Source organism: Triticum dicoccoides, chromosome 1A (genome assembly GCF_002162155.2).
Source record: "Triticum dicoccoides isolate Atlit2015 ecotype Zavitan chromosome 1A, WEW_v2.0, whole genome shotgun sequence".
Lineage (NCBI taxonomy): Eukaryota > Viridiplantae > Streptophyta > Magnoliopsida > Poales > Poaceae > Triticum > Triticum dicoccoides.
Genome location: NC_041380.1, coordinates 209,477,351 through 209,500,986, shown reverse-complemented (window position 1 = coordinate 209,500,986; position 23,636 = coordinate 209,477,351).

The window sequence follows — 23,636 nt, the reverse complement described above, 5'->3', positions numbered from 1 at the left end:
ACAAAAATAACTTGTCGCACCTCTAATAAAGTGTTCCCATGACATGACTGGCAGCGACAAGAAAAGAAGAAAACGGATGGCCTAATCTACGCGACCGCCGTCAACCCTTTTGACCTCGTTCACCCTGTCCACAATGGGTGCGACGAGGGCCTTAAGTGCGTCAAGATCAGCGTCCGCCGGCAGCCTCTTGAGGACGTTGGTGAGGTTGAGGCCCGGATTGCGGAAGGCCACCTTCACCAGCACCTTCTCCAGAACTCAGGCACAAATCGAGCGTGACTCGTCGGCCAACTGCTTTGGGATCCGTTCCCGGAGTTGCTGGAGCGCCGCCGCCACGCCTTTGAAGAACAGAGTGAGCTTGGCGCTGGGTTGGAGTTCCTCGTCGGAAGAGTACCCGAAGCCTTCCACCCCGGGGTTATAGCATGCATGCTAGAGGTCGAGTGTCCGTCCTTTCGCTTCTCTTTCATTCGCAGGGCTCGCATATCCTGGCCAGTCTGCTTGAGGACGAAAAGGAGAAGAAGGGCGCGCCGACACCTGGGCCCCGGCAAGCCAGTATCGCTGGGGGCTGTGAGTGCCAAGAATCATCCACAGCAAACCAGAGTTGCCGGGGGCTGCAATATCAGATAAGTCTTTCATCCCTCATCATGCATCCTCTTATGGACTGGGGAATGCGAAACCGCGTTTCTTCCCGAAAACTGCCGTGCTCCCTCAACTCTAGGCCCTGGGGCTCGTCCCCGGGGCCAAGTTTGGTCGTAGTCGCGGCAGCAAAGGGATGAAACGAGGAGACCGCACCCACCTCGTTCCCGCCTCCGTCAAAGGCGTGAGAAAGGTCGAGCGATGTGGGAAGGCGGCAGGGCATGTTGCCGGGAGATGAAATGTCTGTCCAAGGGATACCAAGGATTTGCTCCTTGGCGTGGGTTCAACTCGCGAGACAAATAACCCGGCAAGCATCCCCTTTTCATTAAAAAACATCCCACTCAGGTACAGTGCATAGAGGATGAAAAACATGAAAGAGAGGATTACAAGTTTTAGATACAACTAAGGCCCGAAGGCTTACAAATTAAAAAGATAAGATGCCCGTAATCCCTTTCCTGTCCCTATTTCAAGGAGGCAGGTCAAGGAGGCGAAAAGGGCAAAAGGAGCGCCTAGGCGAGCTACGGGTGCCAGAAGGCACCAAGAGAACATCCCGGGGGCCATCCGAAGGCTGGACGGCGATGGCGGCGCTGGAAGCGGGGCTCGAAGACGGGGCGGCAGGACGTCAGCACGCTGTCGAGGGCACCACGCCCTCGTACTCCGACCTGACGGCCTTGTCGCCAGCCCTCTTCCCCTTCCGCAGCCTCCCTACACCAGCCGCCCAAGGAGACGACCCCGGGGAGTTCAAGGAGCCGGCGACACGGATGACGGGGTCGCTGGTGCCGCGCGAAGCGGCGCCCGACGCCTAGTCGGACCCGCCACCCCGGCGCCCGCTACCCTCATCGTCGCTGTCGCTCTCCTCCTCGTCACTCTCGCTCGAGGAGGAGCCTTCGCTGTCGGAGGAGCTGTCCACGCAGCACTTCGCCCGAGTGCCGAAGCACCCGAAGACCTTGACGGAGAGGAGATTGCCCTCCATCAACTTAAAATGGAGGGTAAACCCCTCCATCAGGCTGTGGATACGGGCGAACGTCTTCCACCCTCGATCAAGATACATCACATTAGGGGCTGGGAATACAATACGGACTCGCGTGCCGCTGATCCCACAGCCCCTCATGTGCAGTCTCAGTGTCTCGGGCGGGTCCAACTCCATCGCGCTCGCAAACGGAGCTGGAAGCCGGAGGCGACGACGAGGTGCCCGGCGCAGCTTGACGAAGAACTCGCAAGGGTCGTCCCCTATATGGACCGCCATGGGGGGAGGAGCCGCCGGCGGAGGCGAAGCTGGCGCGCCGCCCCGCCCGCCTCTTCCCCGAGCGCCTCGACCTCGTCCTCGACCTCGTCCGCGACCTCGCCCCCTCCCTCTTCCCCTTATGGCTGGCTCTGCCACCACGGGCGCGGGAGAGGGAGAGATGCGCTGTCTGGCGGTGACCCTCGCCGCCACCGATGAAGGGCCTGGGTTCCCTTTCTCCATGGAGAATGAGAGAAAGGGGAGCAGAAGCTGAAGAAAGGAGGAGATGAGAGAGTGCGGGTTTCTGTGCTCCCCTCCCGCTCTTTATAAAGGAGAGAGGTGGGGGCTCGGCCGCCCCGCTCAGCGAATCAAGGCACGGGAAGAGCAGGGAGTCGGGGCCAACCCGCTGCCTCTGCTCGCGACGGCCCGGTTTCCCACATCCACCATCCGCGACCCCAAGCGCATGGGAGCCGCGTGGCGAGGATGCAGAACCAAGGCGACGGATGAGGCGGCCTCACTCCGCCTCATGATCGCGGGGAGTGGACGTACCGAAAACCGCGCACCGGCCCCGTCCAGTAAATGCACCATGCCCCCACGCCTACCTCCATTTAGGGAGGAGGGCGTGAACCGTCCCCATCATCGTGGCCTGACGCATGCTCGAGGGGCTTAGCCCCGCGCACGCCGCCCGCGTCACCCATGACGCCGCGTTTGACGCGTGCCGTTCTGGGCGTGCGCGGTGGGAGCGGAGAGATATGCGGCGTGACCTAGGCCGCGCGTGCCCGTGCACTGTTTTGGGCCTGGCCCAATAGCGCTCGGCACCGTGTATGGCCCAGGCCCGGGGGCTCCTGTCGGTGTACTAGAGTAGGGGTACCCTAGTATCCCGAACTCGTGCACGGGCAGTTGCAGCGCCCCGCGGCAAGGCTTGCCGGGTGACCGCCAAGACCCTCCGTGGTTCCCTTGAAGACCATTCAAGAACAAAGTACTCAAACCAAGGCCCCGACAAGAGGAGCTTGCCGGGAAGGCCAACCCAGGCCCCGGCAAGAGGATCTTGCCGGGAAGAGACAAGACCCCGGCAAGAGGATCTTGCCGGGAAGGCCACTCAAGGCATACCAAGAAAGATTGCCGCGACGCGCCCTGCGTCCCAGCAAGGCCCGGTGAGCAACAAGCTCCCAAACACGACAAGACGACGACCGCGACAAGGAGCTTGCCGCGGGAAACCCCCACTTCGTGCCCGCGCTCCAGCACACCTGCTAACGTGTCGCTCTGGGACTCTCCCAAGCACACGTGGCAGCCGCGCAGCTAGGGTTACGCGGTGGCAAGCGGAGATGAAGAGGAGGCCATCGTGGGGAACGGTGGCGCTCCTAACGGTCACTTTTTGCACTGTTTAGGCAACTCAGACGGGCATTAAATGACCTTGTCCCCTGCCGTCAGAGTTAGGTAGGGTGCACTGTGTCCACAGTAGCGGTAGCTGCACCTACCGCATCCTTTTCCATTTTTACCCTTCCATTCTACGTTGCCACCTGTCGGTGACCCCTTGAAAGTATAAAAGGAGGCCCAAGCGCAATGTAGAGGGGGTTGGCCTCATTCGAAACACCAGGAACACTCTCACGCTCGGTCTGGCAGCGTCCATCGCTCCTGAGCAAGAATTCAATACACACAAACAAGCAGCAGTAGGGTTTTACGCATCCGTGCGGCCCGAAGCTGGGTAAAACTGCTCGCGTGTACCGCCTCGATCCGCTCTTTGTGCGGCCTCTGCCCCCCTCCGAACCGAAAGGGGCCCTGTCCCCATAGGTGTTGGTGGATCAGCTTCCCCGACAATATTCTTCAGCAATTGGTAAAGGGGGTCACTTTTTTGCCGAGCCGGCTTATGAACCGGCTCAAGGCCGCAATTCATCCTGCCACATGCTGGACGTCGTTGATGTCGGCCGTCTTGGCAAGTGTTCTGACGACTTTAATTTTATTCGGGTTGGTCTCAATACCTCGCTCTAACATGAGCAAAGCCAATAGTTTTCCTGCAGGGACACCGAACACACACTTGGCTAGGTTGATCTTCATATGGTAGACTCGGAGATTATTGGATGTTTCCTTCAGGTCAGCTAGCAATGTTTCTTCCTTCTATGACTTGACCACGATATCATAAACTTAGGCATGAACATTGTGCTCGATCTGCTTGCGAAAACAGTTTCATACATAACACTAATATGTAGACCCGTGCTCTTTAACCCAAAAGGCATAGGGACATAGCAGAAATCCCCAAAAGGTGTAATGAAGGATGTCTTCGCCTGATCCTCAACAACCATCTTGATCTGGTGATATCCGCAGTAAGCTTCTAGGAAACATAAACAATCACAACTGGGGTAGAGTCAATGGTCTAGTCAAAGCGAGGAAGAGCAAATAGATCCTTGGGACATGCCTTGTTGAGGTCTGTGTAATCAACACACATTTGCCAAGTCTCGTTTCTATTAACAAGAACTGGATCAGCCGACCACTCAGGGTGAAAAACTTCAATGATGAAGCTGGCTACTAGGAGCCGAGCTACCTCCTCGCCAATAGCCTTATGTCTCTCCTCATTAAAACGATAGAGATATTGTCTCACCGGTTTCATCTTAGGATCCACATTAAGGTGGTGCTCAGCGAGTTCTCTCAGTGGCATGTTAGAAGGTTTCCATGCGAAGATGTCCTGGCACGGATGAACTCGATGAGTGCGCTTTCCTATTTGGAGTCCATGCTAGTCCTGGTAGTGAACTGCGGGGACAAATCACCAGGGGTGAAGTCAACCTGCTTTATATCCTCGGCCGACTTGAACTTGAGTAAAGGATCAACCTCAGTAGTGGGCTTCTTCAAAGATGTCATATCATCCGGGTCAACATTGGTTGTGTAGAACTTCAGCTCTTCCGCTTGCAAGCCAACTCGGCATATGTTGCATCTCCTTCCTCACACTCGAGTGCGATTTGCATGTCACCATCGACTGTGATGGTGCCCTCTGGTCCAGGCATCTTTAGCTTCAGATAGACATAACAAGGTTGCGCCATGAAGCGAGCGTAAGCAGGTTATCCAAAGAGGGTGATGTAGGGTGGAACCCTATGTGGCTGATCTTTCATGAAAGGAGAGAATCCCACGAAGAACACGAAGAACACGGGGAAGAACGCAGAGAAAACACAAGGGGAAACACTCAAGAACAAGTACAATCACACATCCACTAGACAATCAAACACACAAGATCCACAAGGTACATGAACAACAAAGGGAAAGATACAAGGTAAGGTTCATCTCCATGAGGAGTTCTTGATGGTAGAGTTCATCCCAAATCCAAAGGAGATGGGGGCTTGAATCCTAGAAGGATCTTCCCACAAGGGGGCCTTGAATCCAAGGTGGAACTTCTCCGAAGAGGGGCCGCGGTCTCTCTCGTGGAGTAGATTCGTAATGGATGAGCAAAGCTCTATCTCTAAATGAGCTACTACTTTGCTAACCCTAGAAAGGAGGTGGGGTGGTTTATTTATAGTCTAAGCCACGACGGGGTAAGTGGGAGAGAGATACAAGGCCAAAGGCCTGGCTGCGCACAGGCAGGTACCGGATGACCGGTGGGGGTCGGACGTCCGGTGGCTCAGGATGGTCCGGAAGTCCGGTGCGAATCGAACGTCTGCTGATTCTTCTCGGGACAGGTGGCACCGGACGTCGGGTTGGTGTCGGTCGTCCGGCATTTTTCTTCGGGATCGGTGGCATCGGATTTCCGGGAAGTGTCGGACGTCCGGTGCGTAGGACTTGTCCGACGTCCGGTGTTCGCCTGTCGTCCGGCGGCTGTAAAGGGTCGGACGTCCGGTGGCTTCCGGTCATCTGGTCGATGTAGACTCTGCAACTCCTTCTTCTTCCGTCTTCTCTTCCATGCTTCCCTCGCGGATGGTTTAGGTGTTCCTTGGCGCTTGCACTCGTCCTCGTCATCTATGAAGTTCCGACTATACCTATGCATGCACACGAGAGGGGTGCCAAGTAGTATACCATCCTCGAAGGGGTCAAGTGAGCACGTGTAAAGGAGATGATTCACCTTTGTGTATGTGAAGTAGATGTCACACGTGTCACTTGCCAAACGGACTCTTAACATGGTGATGCCCGTAGGATGCTCCGCATCATATCCCCTCCATTGGGAAAGATCCGAACTCGGATCGAAAACCAAATCACCATGGGAAAGAGATGGCTTTACCGTGTATAAGCGGACGTTCACCAAGTAGTCATCATCTTCAAGCTTGAAGTGGGCACTCAACAATGTCGCACTGTCTAGTGATTCCTTCAAAATGAGCAAGGACAACAAACACTTGAAAAAATAAATGTGGTTAGCATTAGTGCAAAACCAAGCATTCAAGAGGTGATTCACCAAACAAGTGTCGTCATCATGCAAAGCATATGGTGTGACAAAGGATTGTGACATGGCATGTAAGCATATCAATCTAGCACAAGCAAAGAAATCATGGGGACAAGCATGTAAATGTGAGGTACTGATGCAAATATGTGTGACAAGAGAAGAAGCATCTACCTAAAGTTCGTAGCAAGCATTCAGAAATTGCTCAATGAAAGGTCTATGGTAGGCATAGGAATCATTCACAACACCAAATAAAATGAAGTGTCTAAACACATAGGTCAAGTGCAACACAATCCAAGCATAACATGCATGGGGTGTAATGAATATAGTGTAGCACTCAACACAATAGGAAGAGCAATTGTTCATCATGTGTGAGGCAATCAAGGCAAGCATGTAGCAATCAAATGGGACATGGCATATGTGAAGAAACACCATTGTTGCAACCAAACATGTGATAGGAGCAAGTAATCCAAGAATTGGATGCAACACACAAGGCATATATATCATGATGCATGGAATTCTGAAAATGACAAGTGGAAGCAAGATCTCTAATAGGTGTGCAATCAAGTGGTCCAAGATGAACAATAAGTCTCATGGTGCAAGCAACACAAGTAGTATGATTCGCAATATCCATGCTCAAGAAAGATGTCACCTTGAAGGTGTGTGCTTGTGCATTCTTCACATTGCCGAAGTGGTTGGAAAGGTGGTGTAGAAGCGAGTAGTGGTCAACTGTATGAGGCTCGCTCTCAAGAGCTCGAATGGTCAACTCATGTGACATGGAAGTTGACACGAAGTCCAAGTTTCCTACATATGCACAAAACAAAGAAAAGAACGTATGCGCAAGGTAGATAAACACATCATCCATCATTATGGTTCTCTTCTCTTGCACATAACCATTAGAAGCACAAGTGCATGAACAATACGATGCAACAATGGCAATATTCATGGCACTGGGAATATTGTGCAAAGAGGTAAGATAAGCATGCTTCATAAGGAATATGTCAAAATCTCCGAACATATGTGAGAATGCTATGGGGGCATTCTCATTAGCAAGACTAAAATCATGGTTGCGCTCAATACATGGAAAATCATCTAGCATGAGAGAGGCAACATATGGAGATATATGATGGCAAGCAATAATAATAATGTGCAAAGCATGTAGATGGTTGTCATCAACCGCATGAAATGAGCAGGTATGAATCATCAGTGATGCAACACAAGCAAGCATATCAATCATGTCATACAAACTAGTGTAGCGAAGATGCAACACACTAGGGGAAATCATGGCAATCATGTCATGTGAGCAAATAATAGGCATAGGCAATGCACATGACATATCGCAAGCACGAACACAAAGCAAGATGAAAGTATAATCATAGGCATGGGTTACAAAGAAAACATGGAAATAACTAGCAATATCTCCACCAAGCTTGCGAATACACATACAAGTATGAGAATAAATCATCATGTGTAATGCAAAGCATGGGTCACAAAGGCATGGCAAAGGTACAGGAATGAGCTTATCATGCAAAGTGAACATGGCACGATGGGTATATGATATATAATGGACAATAACCCATAGCCAAGTGAGGGCCATGTAGAAGAAATGCGCGAAGTCTTTGCACGAAGAGAGCAGTGGGAAAGACAATCCATGGGATCCCAAGTCATCGTTGCTCTTTAGAGCTCGTTTTGTCAACTCATGGGATTGTGAGGTTGACAAGTATTCATGGGTACCTACACAAAAGAGACACAAACGAAAGAAATTGCTCAAAGAGTTAGTGTATGTGCACGTGAGAGTTAGCACAAGATAAGCATTGCTCAAAGAAATTTGATGCATGGTATAAGAACATGTCATCCACCACGAAAGAATAGTTATTGTGTATAACACGATGGGGATGCAAATTTAGCATACAAGTAGGATCATGCAATGGATGGGAGTGATCACAATCTCCTAAAATGTATGAGGAAACTATGGGGGTCTCCTCATGTGCAATATTTGAAACATAATACGGAGAAAATGGACAACATCCAAAACAATGCATATCCGAAGCTAGGTGGTTATGGCATGGCATATGAGATAAATGATGCAAAGGTAGCATGTCAATATCATCACAAGAGAAACAAATGCCAATAACCATAGGCTTCTCATCTATGCCATATGTGTAAATTGGGTTTATTTTAATAGCATATGCATAGTCACTATGAAGAGATTGCAAATATGACATATGATTGATCTCATGCATAGCATATGACAAGTCAAGCGGATTGTCAAACATGATGTGACCGAGAGAATTAGCACAAGAAATCCTATGTAACATGGAATCACAACTAAAAGACTCCACATGGCAATCATCATACTCATCATAAATGGGTAAATCATTGCATGGGGAAATCATACTAGCATGAAGCATGTCAATAGGGGGATCAACATCATGCAAGCAATCAATGTCATGAATGTCCACTACTGGGACTAGAGTTTCACCTTCACCTATGTTACCTTGTTCATTACACTCATTTGATGTTGGTGATGATGTAGGGTGGGAACCCTAATCGGCCTATCTTTCACGAAAGGAGCGGATCCCGCGATGAACACGAAGAACACGAGGAGGGAAACGAGGGAAAACATGGGGGAAACACAAGAGAAACACTAAACCAACGAGAAATAGTCACACATGTGCTAGATCCTCAAGTACATAAGAGATCACACGGTACATGATCAACTAGGGACGATACAAAGGTAGCCGGTCTTCTCCATGAGGAGGTCTTGAGGTTCTTCTTCGCAAAGAGGTCTTGAATCCAAAGGGATATTCTACGTAGAGGCCGCGGTCTCTCTCGTGGAGTAGATCCAATGTGGATGAGAAATGCTCTATCTCTAAATATGAGCTAAACCAATGCTATCCCCAGCTAGGATGAATAGGAGGTCTATTTATAGTCTTAGTGCAAATGGGGGCGAAAGGCGGGGGTACATGGGCTTCGGGCCCGAAACTGGACACAACTAGGTACTGGACGTCCGTTGGGGCCAGTCGTCCGATGGCTCACTGGCGGCCGGACGTCCGGTAGTAGTCGGTCGTGCGCTGGTTCTGGCTCGAATGTGGAAGTTGCGGATTTCCGGAAGGGGCCGGTCGTCCGGTCGCCGGACGTCCGGTGGCGTCGGACTTCCGCTCGTTTCGCTCAGGTGCGGTGTCGCCGGTCGTCCGGTCCGGGCCGGACGTCCTCTTGCTGTAGCTCGGCTGGGGCTTCAGGCTCCGAACGTCCGGTCCTGGCCGGTCGTCCGGTTGCTGGGGCTTCAGGCTTCGGACGTCCGGTCCCGGCCGGTCGTCCGGTGGCTAGGGCTTCATCCACAGCTCTCCTTCTTCTTCTTCGTATTCACGCCCATCTTCCTCTTCTGATCCTCCTTGCTCCTTAGATTTTTGATACCTGAGTATGCATAGTGTCTATGTTTGAGGTAGTAGCCATGTCTCATGTGCATCGAAGTGAACTTGTGAGAGGAGAGATGTCACCTCGGTTTCAGGAGCTCTTTCACATGCTCGTGTCATGGGTCCGCTAGGCACTTGTTGAGATGATGGTATGTCCATGGAGATGACCTTGGGATGCTCCGCATCACCTTCCCTCCCTTGGGGAAGATCCGTCCTCAGATCAAATTCTTCATCACCATGGAAGGGCGAGAGGTCCTTGACATTGAAGATGTCTCTCACGTTGTACTTGTCGTGGGGGAGGTCGATCTTGTAAGCGTTGCCGTGGTAGCGTGCAAGCACCTTGAAGGGTCCATCCGCTCGTGGTCGAAGTATGGACTTGTGTTCTTGGGGAAAGCGGTCCTTGCGAAGGTGTAAAACATCTTCCCATGGTTGGTATGGAATTGGTAGAGGCATGTAAAGGCCAAGAGATTGAGCTTTGCACTTAGCTTGGTGACATGTAGAGTATTGGTTGGTGAAGTGGTTGACGTCGCGAATCATCGTGGGCCATGAATGGTGCTTGGAGAGCATAGCAAGTGTCTTGTCGTGTCCAAAGTGGATGAGTAGTTGAACTTGCCATTGGATCTCCTTTAGGTTCCTCGGGGTTGATGCGGTAGGGAACCTTGTTCGAAAGCGGGGCTCCAGGGATGAGGTTGATGCGGTGCTCGATGCCTCGTAGTGGAGGTAGTCCCGGAGGTAGCTCGTCGGGGAAAACATCGTGAAATTCCTGCAAAAGGGAAGACAACACAAGAGGAAGAGTGTGAGGGGTGTTAGATTTTTGTGTCTCGTCGTTGCATGAAAGGTCATAGTGCATCACACTAGATGGGTTCCCACACACTTCTCTCATCTCATGTGTGGTGGCAAATAGAACGAAGTACTTCTTGTCGCTCATCGTGGAGTCGCAAAATTTGGGCTTGTGGCGCCCACTTTCTTTTTGGTGGCTCGCTCTCTCACTATTTTCTCCATGATGGGTGGCTTGCTTGTCGGTGATCACTTGGATTGAGGGCATAGGTCGAAGTACATAGTCCTTTCCTATCATCTTGAAGATGTAGTGGTTCGTTCGGCCGTTGTGGATGACACCTCTATCAAAGTGCCATGGGCGTCCAAGAAGAAGGTGGCAAACGGTCATTGGAACGACATCACACTCCAAAGTGTCTTCGTAGGCGCCGATTTTGAAGGAGACTTGTACTTGATGTTCAACATGGATAGTGACGGAGTCGCTAAGCCATTGAACTTTTGTAGGGTTGCAGATGCTTCGTCTTGGGAAATTGGAGCTTGGAGCAAAGGTCTTCACTTGCTAGGTTATGACAACTCCCTCCATCGATGATGACCTTGACGGATCTTCCATTGATGCCGGCCTTAGGAGTATGTGGCATCTTTGGTCTTCTTCTTGTTCATGTTGAAGAGTCAAGACCTTGGAGACAACGAGAGCGGGACTTGAATCACTGTCACAAAAGACTTGATTCTCTTCTTCTTCGGTCACGCGCCGATGCATTGTCACTTGCTCAAGGGCTTTCATCTCCTCATCACTCATGGAGTCGTATGTACCATCATCGTGGAGGATCATGTTTTGCTTGTTGGTACACTCAAATAACTTGTGGCCTTGGTCGCCGCATGTGAAGCATTTGAAGGAACTCGACTTGACGGTCTCATCAGTTGGGGTAGATGATGATGAAGCTCTCGGGTTGAAGTTGCTTGTAGTAGGATGATGACTTGGTGTAGTCGAAATGTTGGAGTCGTTGAAACTTGATTGTTGGAGAAGCCATAGGACTTGGATGAGAACTTGGCATACTTGAAATCGTCTTGCACTTGACGTTCCGCTTTTGTAGCTTGATGCACTAGCTCGATGAGGTTCGAGTATGGTCGGAAGTCGGCGATTTTTTTGATAGGATGGTTGAGTCCATTCAAGAAACGTGCCATAGTTTTCTCATCATCTTCCATGACATTGGCTCGTATCATGGCAATCTCCATCTCCTTGTAGTACTCTTCAACGCTTTTGGTTCCTTGCTTGAGTAGTTGAAGTTTCTTAAAGAGGTCGCGGTTGTAGTAGGTAGGCACAAAGCATGCTCTCATGACATCCTTCATTTTCCCCCAAGTAGTGATGGGTGGTTCACCACTTGCCTCACGACGCTCGATAACTTGTTCCCTCGAAATAGGGATGTAGTCTTGGAACTCAAGGGATGCCATTGTGATCTTCTTCTCTTTGTCATAGTTGTGCAAACAGAATATTTTGTTGACCTTCAATGCCCATGATAGGTACTCTTTGGGATCGTTGCTTCCATTGAACTTGGGCATTGTGAACTTTATCTTGCTGTAGCGTTGCTCGTAATTGTGTTGGGGTCGGGGATGATGACGTCCATGTTGTTGATGAGTGTCAAGCTCGTGTTGCTCTTGGAGAAGAGGGTTGTCGACCTCATGTTGTTCTTGTCGTGGAGGATTTCCATTGTCGTCATGCTCTTGATGAACTTGATGTTCTTGGAGAGCTTGTGGAGGAGCTTGTCAAGCTCGAGGAAGATCGTGAGGAACTTGACGATGCACGCGAGCTTGAAATCTTCTTTCTTTAACCTCTTCATGAAGTGCTTCCTCTTGTTCACGCCGATGGCGGTTGCGTGTGGCAACGGCATTACTTGCATCTTGAAGGGCACGTTGCGCCAGAAGTACTTGAGTTTCACAGAGTTGTTGTTCTTGATGTTGTGCCTCCACATCTTGTGCTTCTTGGTGTAGATGCGCTCGCTCTTCCTCTTCATGTTGGCGTTGTCGTTGTCTTTCTCGTGGTAGCGCAAAAGCCTCTTGAGTTTGACATTGTCGGTGCTCTTGAGAGTTGGTGTTGCGTAGAGGATTGAGGCTTGCATGACAATCGTTGCGCACAGCACGTCGAAGAGTGTTCAATGTCGGTGTACTTGAGCCAGAGAGGGTGAAGTTGGAGTGTCGACTTGAGAGGATCCTTCTTGAAGAAGAAGAAGTGGAAGAAGAGCGATTGAGCAACAAAGCGTGAAACTTGTCCATTCTTGTGTCGTTCTCTTACTTGTGATCGTCGAGCTTGTGGTCTAAGTAGTCCCTTGTACGTTGCTCGGAGAGTCGCAAGTCGGTGGCGAGGTTGTCGATGCGTTCACTTATTGCTTGTTGCTCTTGATGCAAAGCACGTTGCGCACCAAAGAGGTGACTCTTGGTGACGTAGGAGTTCATGTCATCATCGTGCTCAATGAAGAGTGGGTTGGTAGAAGTACTTGGCCTATCCATCATTCCAAGATAAAAATGTGAGTGGTAGAAAGAGAAGAACGAATACCAAATGTACCTTGACCAAAGTTGAAAGTGTATCAATGATCACTCCAATGTGGACAAGGAAATAGCACAATTGGTACCAATTCTTGTCGGTTTCTCACACCTACACAAGTAAAAGCTTATGGTGGAGCTTGGTTAGGATGGTGGCACAAAATTTGATGCAATTGTAAGTGAGCTTCAATAATGTTGGAAAAGATTCGCAAGATTGCAATGCAACAAGTAGACCAAGCAATATAATATACACGGACACACACACGCAAAAATATAAGTGGGGTCGTGCAACCAAGGGTGAGCCAAAATGTGGAATCCACAAAAATGCTCTTGTTGCACAACACTAGAGAGACGCTAGCACGATTGCACAATAGGCGGATACAAAGACTTGTGCACAACCTACTAAGCAAAAATACAACGACTCCTATCCCAAGTATGCTCTATGCAAGGTGTTTCTATGATATTATCCAAGATGATCTAATAGGACAATCTTAATGTTGTATGATGCTATGGTTCTTGCTTAAAAGCTCTTTTCTTATCTTTCCTTTTTGCTTAAAAGCTTGTTTGGCTCTTTGGTGTTTGAGATCTTTTCTTTTGCAATGCTTGACGAACCAAGATAGCAAGTGTGTATGCGATGACAACCTTGTGAAGTATGTATGTATGCTATGTGTGCTATGGGAAGTATGATCACTAATGTGCACAAGTCTCGTTGCCGGCAATACTCAATGGCTAGTCTCGATGGGTAAGCAACGCAAAGGAGTAAGGCTATGATGGCTATAAATGTAATGGCAAGAGTTATATGTCCAATACCAAGGTGAGGTTACCATTTCTTGCGGACGGTATAGTGTCAAAATGGTGGAACGGATACCAAGATATAGTCGAGGTGGTTGTTGTTGATGACGCGTCCGTGGCGAAGATGAGCGGCGGTGATGTTGATGTCGAACCGTACCTAGATAGCCAAAACACAAAAGGATACGGAACCGCAACTCAAATTCTCAAAGATCGAAGTGGAAACACGTGTTGGGTTGCGAGACGGGTAAGCAATGTTGGTGGTATACGGAAGTGGTGATGGTGTATAGGTGGTAGGAGTGCGAATGCGGAAATGTGGGGCGTTGGTGGTGGTCAAAACTGAAGAAAATTCAGTTTCGTCAGGTAACTCCGGACGTCCGGTGGTGAGCGGTTGTCCGGTTGTCGGACGTCCGCAGACGTTCGGTGCCTGGGCACTGTTCGGGCATGGGATGAACTGCACGTGTACAAGGTGGATGAGGTGAAAATCGTCGAATCCGGGCAATTTTGTGAATGGAAAGGGTGGGGAAAGGGGGGAAAAGCTAGATCCACTCAAAACAAAGAAAATCCACAGATCAAATCCAACAAAATTTCAACACACCAACAAATCACAAAAAACAATTGGGGCTATTTTTGTGGGGAATTTTCGAATTAGGGACAAAATCAACAAAAACTAGGCTAGCAACACAATGGGGAGGCTTCGAAATTGTGATCAATGTGCCTCTAGATACCAAGATGATTTAGGGTGGGTACCCTAATCGTCCGCTCTTTCACGAAAGGAGCGGATCCCGCGATGAACACGAAGAACACAAGGTGGGGAACGAGGGAAAACACGGGGGAAACACAAGAGAAACACTAAACCAATGAGAAATAGTCACACATGTGCTAGATCCTCGAGTACATAAGAGATAACACGGTACACGATCAACTAGGAACGATACAAAGGTAGCCGGTCTTCTTCGTGAGGAGCTCTTGAGGTTCTTCTCAACAAGGAGGTCTTGAATCCAAAGGGATCTTCTCCGTAGAGGCCGCGGTCTCTCTCGTGGAGTAGATTCGATGTGGATGAACAATGCTCTATCTCTAAATATGAGCTAAACCAATGCTAACCCTAGCTAGGATGAATAGGAGGTCTATTTATAGTCTTAGTGCAAATGGGGGGTGAAAGGTGGGTGTATCGGACGTCCGCTGGGGGCCGGTCGTCCGGTGGCTCACGAGCGGCCGGACATTCGATAGTAGCCGGTCGTCCGCTGGTTCTGGCTCGAATGTGGAAGTTGCGGATTTCTGGAAGGGGCCGGTCGTCCGGTCACCGGACGTCCGGTGGCGTCGGACTTCCGCTTGTTTGGCTCGAGTGCGGTGTCGCCGGTCGTCCAGTCCGGGCCGGACGCCCGCTCGCTGTATCTCGGCTGGGGCTTCAGGATCCGAACATCCGGTCCTGGCCGGTCGTCCGGTGGCTGGGGCTTCAGGCTCCGGACGTCCGGTCCCGGCCGGCCGTCCGGTGGTTGGGGCTTCGTCCGCAGCTCTCCTTCTTCTTCTTCGTCTTCATGCCCGTCTTCCTCTTCTGATCCTCCTTGCTCCTTAGCTTCTTCATGGCCAACTCCTTGATACCCGAGTATGCAAATGTCTCCGTTTGAGGTAGTAGCCATGTCTCATGTGCATCGAAGTGAACTTGTGAGAGGAGAGATGTCACCTCGGTTTCGAGAGCTCTTGCACATGCTGGTGTCATGCATATTCCAGATACAATCAAATCAAAATGAAGGAGTCTGATCAAGCCGCAACAACATTCATCACCCGATATGGGCCATTCTGCTTCAATACCATGCCCTTTGGGCTCAAGAATGCCGGCGCCACATACCAACGCATGATTCAAACATGCCTGGAGAAATAGATCAGCAAGACAGTAGAAGCTTACATCGATGACGTCGTCATCAAAACTAGGCACGTCGACACACTAATAGATGACTTACGTCTTACATTCGACAACCTCCGGGCGTATGACATTAAGCTCAACCCGGAAAAGTGTGTCTTCGGTGTCCCCGCTGGAAAATTACTGGGCTTCATCGTTTCCGATAGAGGAATCGAAGCAAACCTAGCCAAAATCCGAGCTTTGTCACAATTGGCTAAGCCAACACACCTTAAACAAGTTCAAAAGCTTGCGGGTTGCATACCAGCTCTAAGCCGCTTTATCTCCAGATTGGGACAAAAGGCACTGCCACTCTATCGCCTTCTACGGCGAACCGACCACTTCGAGTGGACAGACGCGGCAACAGCTGGACTGGAGGAAATAAAAACCCTTCTTGCGAGCAATCCAATCATGGCCGCACCAAACACCGGCGAACCGATGTTATTATACATATCGGCAACACATCAGGTGGTGAGCGCCGTACTCGTCATTGAACGAGAACAGGAAGGACATAAATTCCCGCTGCAGAAGCCAGTATACTATGTATCTACTGTCCTTGCACCATGCAAATCCTGGTACCCTCAATATCAAAAAATAGCATACGCGGTCTTCATGGCATCCTGAAAGCTCCGTCACTACTTCCAGGAGTGTTCGGTCATGGTATCCTCCGAAGTACCATTCAATGACATTATAAACAACCGCGATGCTATGGGCCGGATTGCCAAATGGGCCATTGAGCTCCTCCCATTTGACATTACATATAAACCACGTCGTGCTATCAAATCCCAAGTGTTGGCTGACTTCGTCGCCGAATGGACAGAGCCCAAACTCCCTAAAGAGTACGGCACATACTCCAAATGGGTCATGTACTTCGACGGCTCCAGAATGCTGCCAAGGTTAGGAGCGGGCGTCGTTTTAACGTCCCCTACTGGAGACGTCGTCCAATACGTTCTCCAAATACTATACACAGACTCCAATAATGCAGCCGAATATGAGGCCTTATTGCATGGTCTCTGGATGGCTGTCTCCATGGGCATACAATGCCTAGAAGTACGCGGGGACTCAAACCTTGCAATATCTCAAATAAAGGGAGATTTCAATGCTAAAGGTCCGAAGCTGGCAGCGTATCGTAACGCAGTCATAAAAATGTTGGCCCGGTTCGAGGGGCTCGAGTTCCATCACGTGGCTCGAGAAAGTAATCAAGAGGCGGATGTTCTTGCTCATATCGGCGCAAAGCGCGACCCCGTCCCACCTAATATCTTCCTGGAAAGGCTCTTTAAGCCATCCGTGGTGTGGCAGGGGGAAACGACAATACTAGTACGGACCCAAACATGACCCCAGATCCCGGAAACACCGACGTCGTCGGGGGCTCAGCCACCGAAATAACACCGTCGGCGCATCTCATCATGGCAGTCATTGCCCCATGGACCGAACCCTTCCTGGCCTACCTTAACAGGACAGAGCTTCCTGAGGACCAGAATGAGGCATGTTGCATTGTCCGGTGTTCAAAGGCCTATAAGGTTCATGATGGAGAGCTTTACAAGAAAATCGCCACCGGAGTCCTTCAATGATGTATATCCGAGGAAGAGGGGCAACAGCTCTTGGCTGAAATTCATGCCGGACTCGGCGGTCACCACGCTGCAGGTCGGCCCCTTGTTAACAAGGCCTTCCATACAGGGTTTTATTGGCCGACGGCCCGAGCAGATGCACAGGACCATGTCCAAAGTTGCGTCGGATGCCAACTCTTTGCCAATCAAAGCCATATGCCCCCCACTGCCTTAAAACAATCCCCATCACTTGGCCTTTTGCGGTCTGGGGACTCGATATTGTTGGACCCCTCAAAGGGGGAAGCCATAAGAAAAAATATCTGCTGTTATGGTGGAAAAATTCACTATGTGGATAGAGTCTAAACTGGTCAAAATGATTGAGTCCGGCCCGATGATAGACTTCATATCCGGTGTTGTGCACCGTTATGGTGTCCCACATAGCATCATCACTGACAACGGCTCCAATTTCACAGCCGACGAGGTAAAAACCTGGTGTACTAATCTGGGTATTAAACTCGATTATCTACCACCCACAAAACCAATGGTCAAGTCGAACGAGCCAACGGTCTTATTATGAGCGGCATCAAGCCCAGACTAGCGCGGTGTTTGAAAGAATCAGACAAGCACTGGGTTGAGGAGCTCGACTCCGTAGTCTGGGGGTTGTGGACCATTCCCAACCGTACTCTCGGATACACACCTTTCTTCATGGTGTATGGCGCAGAGGCCGTATTGCCCTGCGATATTATTCACGACTCACCTCGAGTGCGTATGTACGAAGAGAGAGAAGCCAAGATTGATCGGCAGGACGTCCTAGATGCCCTGGAGGAGGAATGCGATGTCGCAAAAGCCCGTTCAGCATTTTACCAACAGCAGGCTCGAAGATATCAAAGCAGAGAAGTACGAGCCAAGACTTACAACGTTGGCGAACTCGCTCTGCGCCTGCCGGAGAAGAAAAAGGACAAAGTCAAGCCCAAATCGGAGGGTCCCTTCATAATTGACGAAGTTCTCACCGGAGGAGCATACCGTCTTCGCGATGCATCAGACAATCGCCTCGAGCCGAACCCCTGGAATGCGGCCAGACTCCGAAGATTCTATGCCTAGCGCCAAACCCCTTGTTCGTCTCCTCCTGCCCTTCTGTTTCCATTATTTTTTCTCTCTTTTCCGATTACTTTCTTCTTTCTTGCTTTAACGCTTTAGTACAGCTAGACCGCACACCATTGACACATACATATCTAAATATGTACGTCACTTGTACCTGGGGGCTTCTTGGACAGAAGTTCTTATCATTCCTTGAGCATTAAGCTCCTCACATATGAGTTTTTCCATATGTACCTTTTCTATGCCACTATATGCATCGATATGACTTAAGTTTTGGCCAAGCTGGGTTGTCTGGCTCCTGTGCTTATGCCCTACGTTCCCATTAGTTCGGCTAGGGCATAAAGGGAGCACCTCTGCGATTGTTACTGCCGGGTCATCCGGATGTGTACCTCAGACTGGGTGAAGCCAAAAGCTAGCGTTCTTAAGGGAATATTTGGTCGTTGAATTAAAGATGTTTTATAAACTCACTCCATTGTGCACCCCCAGAAGTTATACAAACTGTGGTGCTCGCATCACAATTCGGACATGTACATTAAATGCATGCACACCCCAGGGAAAGGAACTCTTAACTGAACTATTCTCTCTGGAAGATGTTTCTTACGATACCAATGTAATATAACATAGCTAGCCGGATACAACTTGTCTGTTCAAGCAACTATGACCCCTACGCCTAGTTTTCCAGGCATACCCCAGCCTATGCAGCTGCAACGGTATTCGGAAACACTCCGCACCTTCGGGTCCGGAGGTTGAAGCGAAAAGGTCTGCCATGACAAATGATATACAATTCAGCTGGATGAGGAAGGTACACAGTCACTTAGACTCGAACACCTCTTCCTCTACACCTTCCAACAGGCGGTCTAACTTACAATCCTGTTGGGTATATTTGGCGACCACCTCTACTTGGTCATATACCATACTAACGGGAATTTCTTCCCCATTCGGCCCTAGCGGTCCGACAGGAGCCATGTGATCAGGATCCAGCTTGGTATATCGCGTCTTCACCATGGCCCAGGCCTCTCGCGCACCCTCTCAGTAAGCAGATATCTTCCACAGCCATATACGCCGCCGCGCTCCCTTGAACAGCTCTACCAGCTTCTCCATGCTTCCCGGAGGGGAGTCGGATGGCCATAAAGCTTTGGCTAGACTCCGCATCGCCTGCCGAGCTTGCTCGTGTAACTGCGCCAACCTTTGCAGAAGATCACTTGATGATCCGGACACTTCCTCTTCAGGGCGGTTCGTCAATACACCTACAATTACAGCTATATAAGCTACCGTTACCTCCAAACTGCTATAAGATAAAAGCGGCCACGTATTGAATATGCCGCCTCACAGCTTCTTGTTCTCCTTCACATATTCGGATAGCTATGCTCGTACATCTTTTAGTTCTTCGCCCAGTTTGGTGTTCGAATCCTGGAGTTTCTTTTTCTCTTGAACGACTTTTGTCAATACACGCTCGCTCGCTGCTAGTATCTTTTTGGCTCCATGTTCTTTGCTTCGAGCGGCGTCCAGCTGCTCTCGTACTTGGTCTAACGACCCAACACAAAGATTAGAACCCAGAATCACACTATCGGTGTATCATTATGAATTTTCGATAGAGGAAAATATTACCGGGAGATGCCTTGTATTTCTCCAGTTCGGCATTGGCAGCAAGCAGCTGGCGCTGATACTTTTCTAGTTCCTGAGCTAGCTGGGTATTCTTCTCCGTAAGAACCTGGTTGTACATTGATCCTTAAATCAGTTGTTTCAACTCCTTTAAGTCTCGGGGGCTACTGGCATATGGTTATCATAGTCAGACAAAGCGAATTTACCTGCACATCATTCAAATGTTGCTTTGTGGCCCTGTTAATCCCATCTTGAGCAGCCCGGATGTATGCATCGGCTGAGCTGAAGGCTTTAAACGACTCTTCTGAAAAGCCGGGGTCTTGTAAAATGGCCCGGCGGTGCCGATGATTCATGGCACTCTTCACTTCCGAGTTGGTGACGGATACATCATCCGAGTCCTCGGCTGGAGGATAGTCTGGCGTCGCCCCTGCATCAGCCCTCGTCTTCACGGCAGGATTTGAATCCTGGTTGTGGGATGTACGGCCGCTCGAACCTCCGGATATAGTACGGCGCACCTTCCTCCTGACACATGGAAAACGGGAAGGTCACGGTTGGACGTGACTGCTCAGGTGCAGGTTGGCGTATTCATACCTCTTCGATGAAGCCACGGCCATGTCTTTGTTTTCTTTCCTCTTGGAAGGCTTGCCCGGCGCGGGAGCCGATCTCTTCGAAATTCCCAAACGTCTCCCCCGTGAAGCAAGATACAGTGCGGTGGGTGAGACAGAATAAGAGCACTCTTTTAGAGAAGGTGTTTCTTAATTATTTACATGTGAGGCAGGAAGAAGGCCAGGGTAGTCGGCGGTGATGGCCACTTTTGTGCCGTCATAGCTTGTCTGGTAAAACACTCACCCCGCAAGCACCACGGATATATTTGGATCCTCTTCAAACCCAGGATCTAGCTCCCGGCTGGGGATCTCCGGCTGTGGGGCAGGACTATGAAGTCCTTCGGTGACCTTCCGCCAGTGCTGTCATAACAAACAGACTTGAAATTTATCAAAAGTAATCCGGAAGGGGAATGAGTGGAATAGAGGGGTCGAAGCTTACCCAACTGGGAGGATCATACATAGAATACCTGTCTCTGCGCTTAATGCAAAGAAACTCCTCTTCCTCCCCTTCAAACAGCTCGGCCAATATTTTGGCCAGAGTAGCGGGGGTATCCGGACCCTTCCAGCCATAGCGGGAGGCATCATACTCTCCATTGTAGTGCCACATGGGCAGCCCTCTGTATTGTAGCGGCTGAACCCCTCGCAATATGGAGGTCACCATTACCCCGATTATTGTGAGTCCGGACTGAGTGAGCGTCTTTATCTTGCTGATAAGCTGGCAAACTTCTGCGTTGTCATCCTCTTCAAGACTCCAGGCGACGCCAACTGTGGCGTTTCTTCAGCGGAACGCTCGCAAATTCAGGGAGACCCTTTCGAACTGGGTTAGGAAGGCGACGTCCTCAATATAGAACCATTCGGAAGGCCATTCTTCGGATGCCTTACTTGGTGTGCCGGACAAATATCCGGTATCGGCGATACGCCATACTTCGGCTCCGCCCACTTCAAATATTGACCCCTCGTGATTAGGTGGGACAAGACAGAACAACTTCCTCCACAGCTCGAAATGAGCCTCGATACCCAGGAATAGTTCGCATAAAGTGACGTAACCCGCAATGTGCAGAATGGAGGCAGGGGTGAAGTTGTGCAGCTGGAGGCCATAATATTCCAAAAGCCCTCGGAGGAACGGATGAATGGGAAATCCAACGCCCCTTAGCAGGTAGGGGACGAAACATACTCGCTCTCCCCAGATGGGTTGGGGAAGTCCTCTGCCTAAATCTCGCCGTCAAAGGAATCTAGCCCCGCTCGAACAGAAACTAGATCTGTGGGGGAAGAAATCCCTGCGTCTGCAGCTTCATCAGTTGACTTTGGGACACTGAACACCTCTCCCACTGGCCTTTCTCTGGGCCGGAATGGGTGGAGGAGCTGGGGGCACTAGCCATGCTGGAATGGTTTCTCCTAAGCAGTTTCTGGGGATTTCCTCTGCGTCATGCCGAATGGATCTATGATCCAATTTCTTTAATAGGTGCTCTTCCTTGCATGGACGGGGTGTTATCTGCAAAAATAGCCTGACCTTCCACCTTCACTTGACATGTGGAAGGCGAAGTTATTTAACACGCAGAAGCCGAGGGGAGCGACATTGAACTGATGGCTGAATACATCACTTGGATATCATTAAAGGAGGAACCCGCCTTGCAATGCCAAAGACAATTTGTGTGCCGAACACCTTGCTATTGAAGACTGGTTTGGGGGCTACTGAGGGTGTCCTGGACTAAGGGGTCCTCGGGCGTCCGGCCTGTTATACATGGGCCGGACTGATGGGCTGTGAAGACATGAAGGCCGAAGACTGTACCTATGTCCGGATTGGACTCTCCTTGCCATGGAAGGCAAGCTTGGCGACCGACTATGAAGATTCCTTCTTATGTAACTGACTCTATGTAACCCTAGATCCCCCCCCCCCGGTGTCTATCTAAATCAGAGGGGTTAGTCCAGAAAGGATATACTCATTACCATAGTCATACAGGCTAGGCTTCTAGGGTTTATCCATTACGATCTCATGGTAGATCAACTCTTATAACACTCATATTCATCAATATCAATCAAGCAGGACGTAGGATATTACCTCCGTAGAGAGGGCCCGAACCTGGGTAAACATCCTGTCCCCCGTCTCCTGTTACCATCGATCCTAGACGCACAGTTCGGGACCCCCTACCCGAGATCTGCCGGTTTTGACACCGACAGCGGGCAACTAGGCCAGCAGGTTAGGCGACCTAGAACGTCGGTGGTGGGAGAGTTTTGCTTTTGAACGGGCTTAGGGAACTTTTGAGGGTGGCATTGGGTGTGTGCGGGAGACTACAGCGGCTGGTTAGGAGACCTAAAACGCAGGTGGTGGGCATGTTTTGCTTTTGCACGGGCTTAGGCCACTTCCGATGGTGGTGTTGGGTGTGTGCGGGCGACTAGGCCAGCAGGTTAGGTGACCTGGCACGCCGGTGGTGATCGAGTTTTTCTTTTGAATAGGCTTAGGTGACTTCCGAGGGTGGCGTTGGGTATGTGTAGGCGACTAGAGCATTTGGTTAGGCGACCTAGGATGCCAGTGGTGGGCGAGTTTTGCTTTTGCACGGGCTTAGGGGACTTTCGAGGGTGGCGTTGGGTGTGTGCGGGTGACTAGGCTGGCTAGTTAGGCGACCTAGCACGCCGGTGGTGGGCGAGTTTTACTGTTGAACAGGCTTAGGCGAGTTCTGAGGGTGATGTTGGGTGTGTGCGGGTGTCGGTTCTATATCCAGCGTATCTCGTAGTAGGGGTCCTAAGCTAGGCGTCTTGGTGCGATGGTAACATGGACAGGGATTTTACCTAGGTTCGGGCCCTCTTGCTCGAGGTAAAACCCTACGTCCTGCTTTTGATTGTACTGATATGGGTGTAGTACAGGGTACATGTCTCTACCACGAGATTGTTCTGATGAATATAAGTTGATCTATTGACTAGCATGGCCTCGGTTTATATAATGCACCATAGGCCTAGGTTTTAGGAGAGTCCTCGCCTTGGGCGCCATGTCTTGTGGAATATCCCTTGTATGCGCCATGGGCTGCCCGAACTGGCCCAATAGTGAACAGGGGGTCCTCGTGATAGAGGGAAAGGTGTCCTGTCTTTCGATGAGATGGTGGCTATCATTTTGGAGGAAGTCGACTTTGACGATCCGACTATGAACATGCGAGGACGTCGCGCCTTAG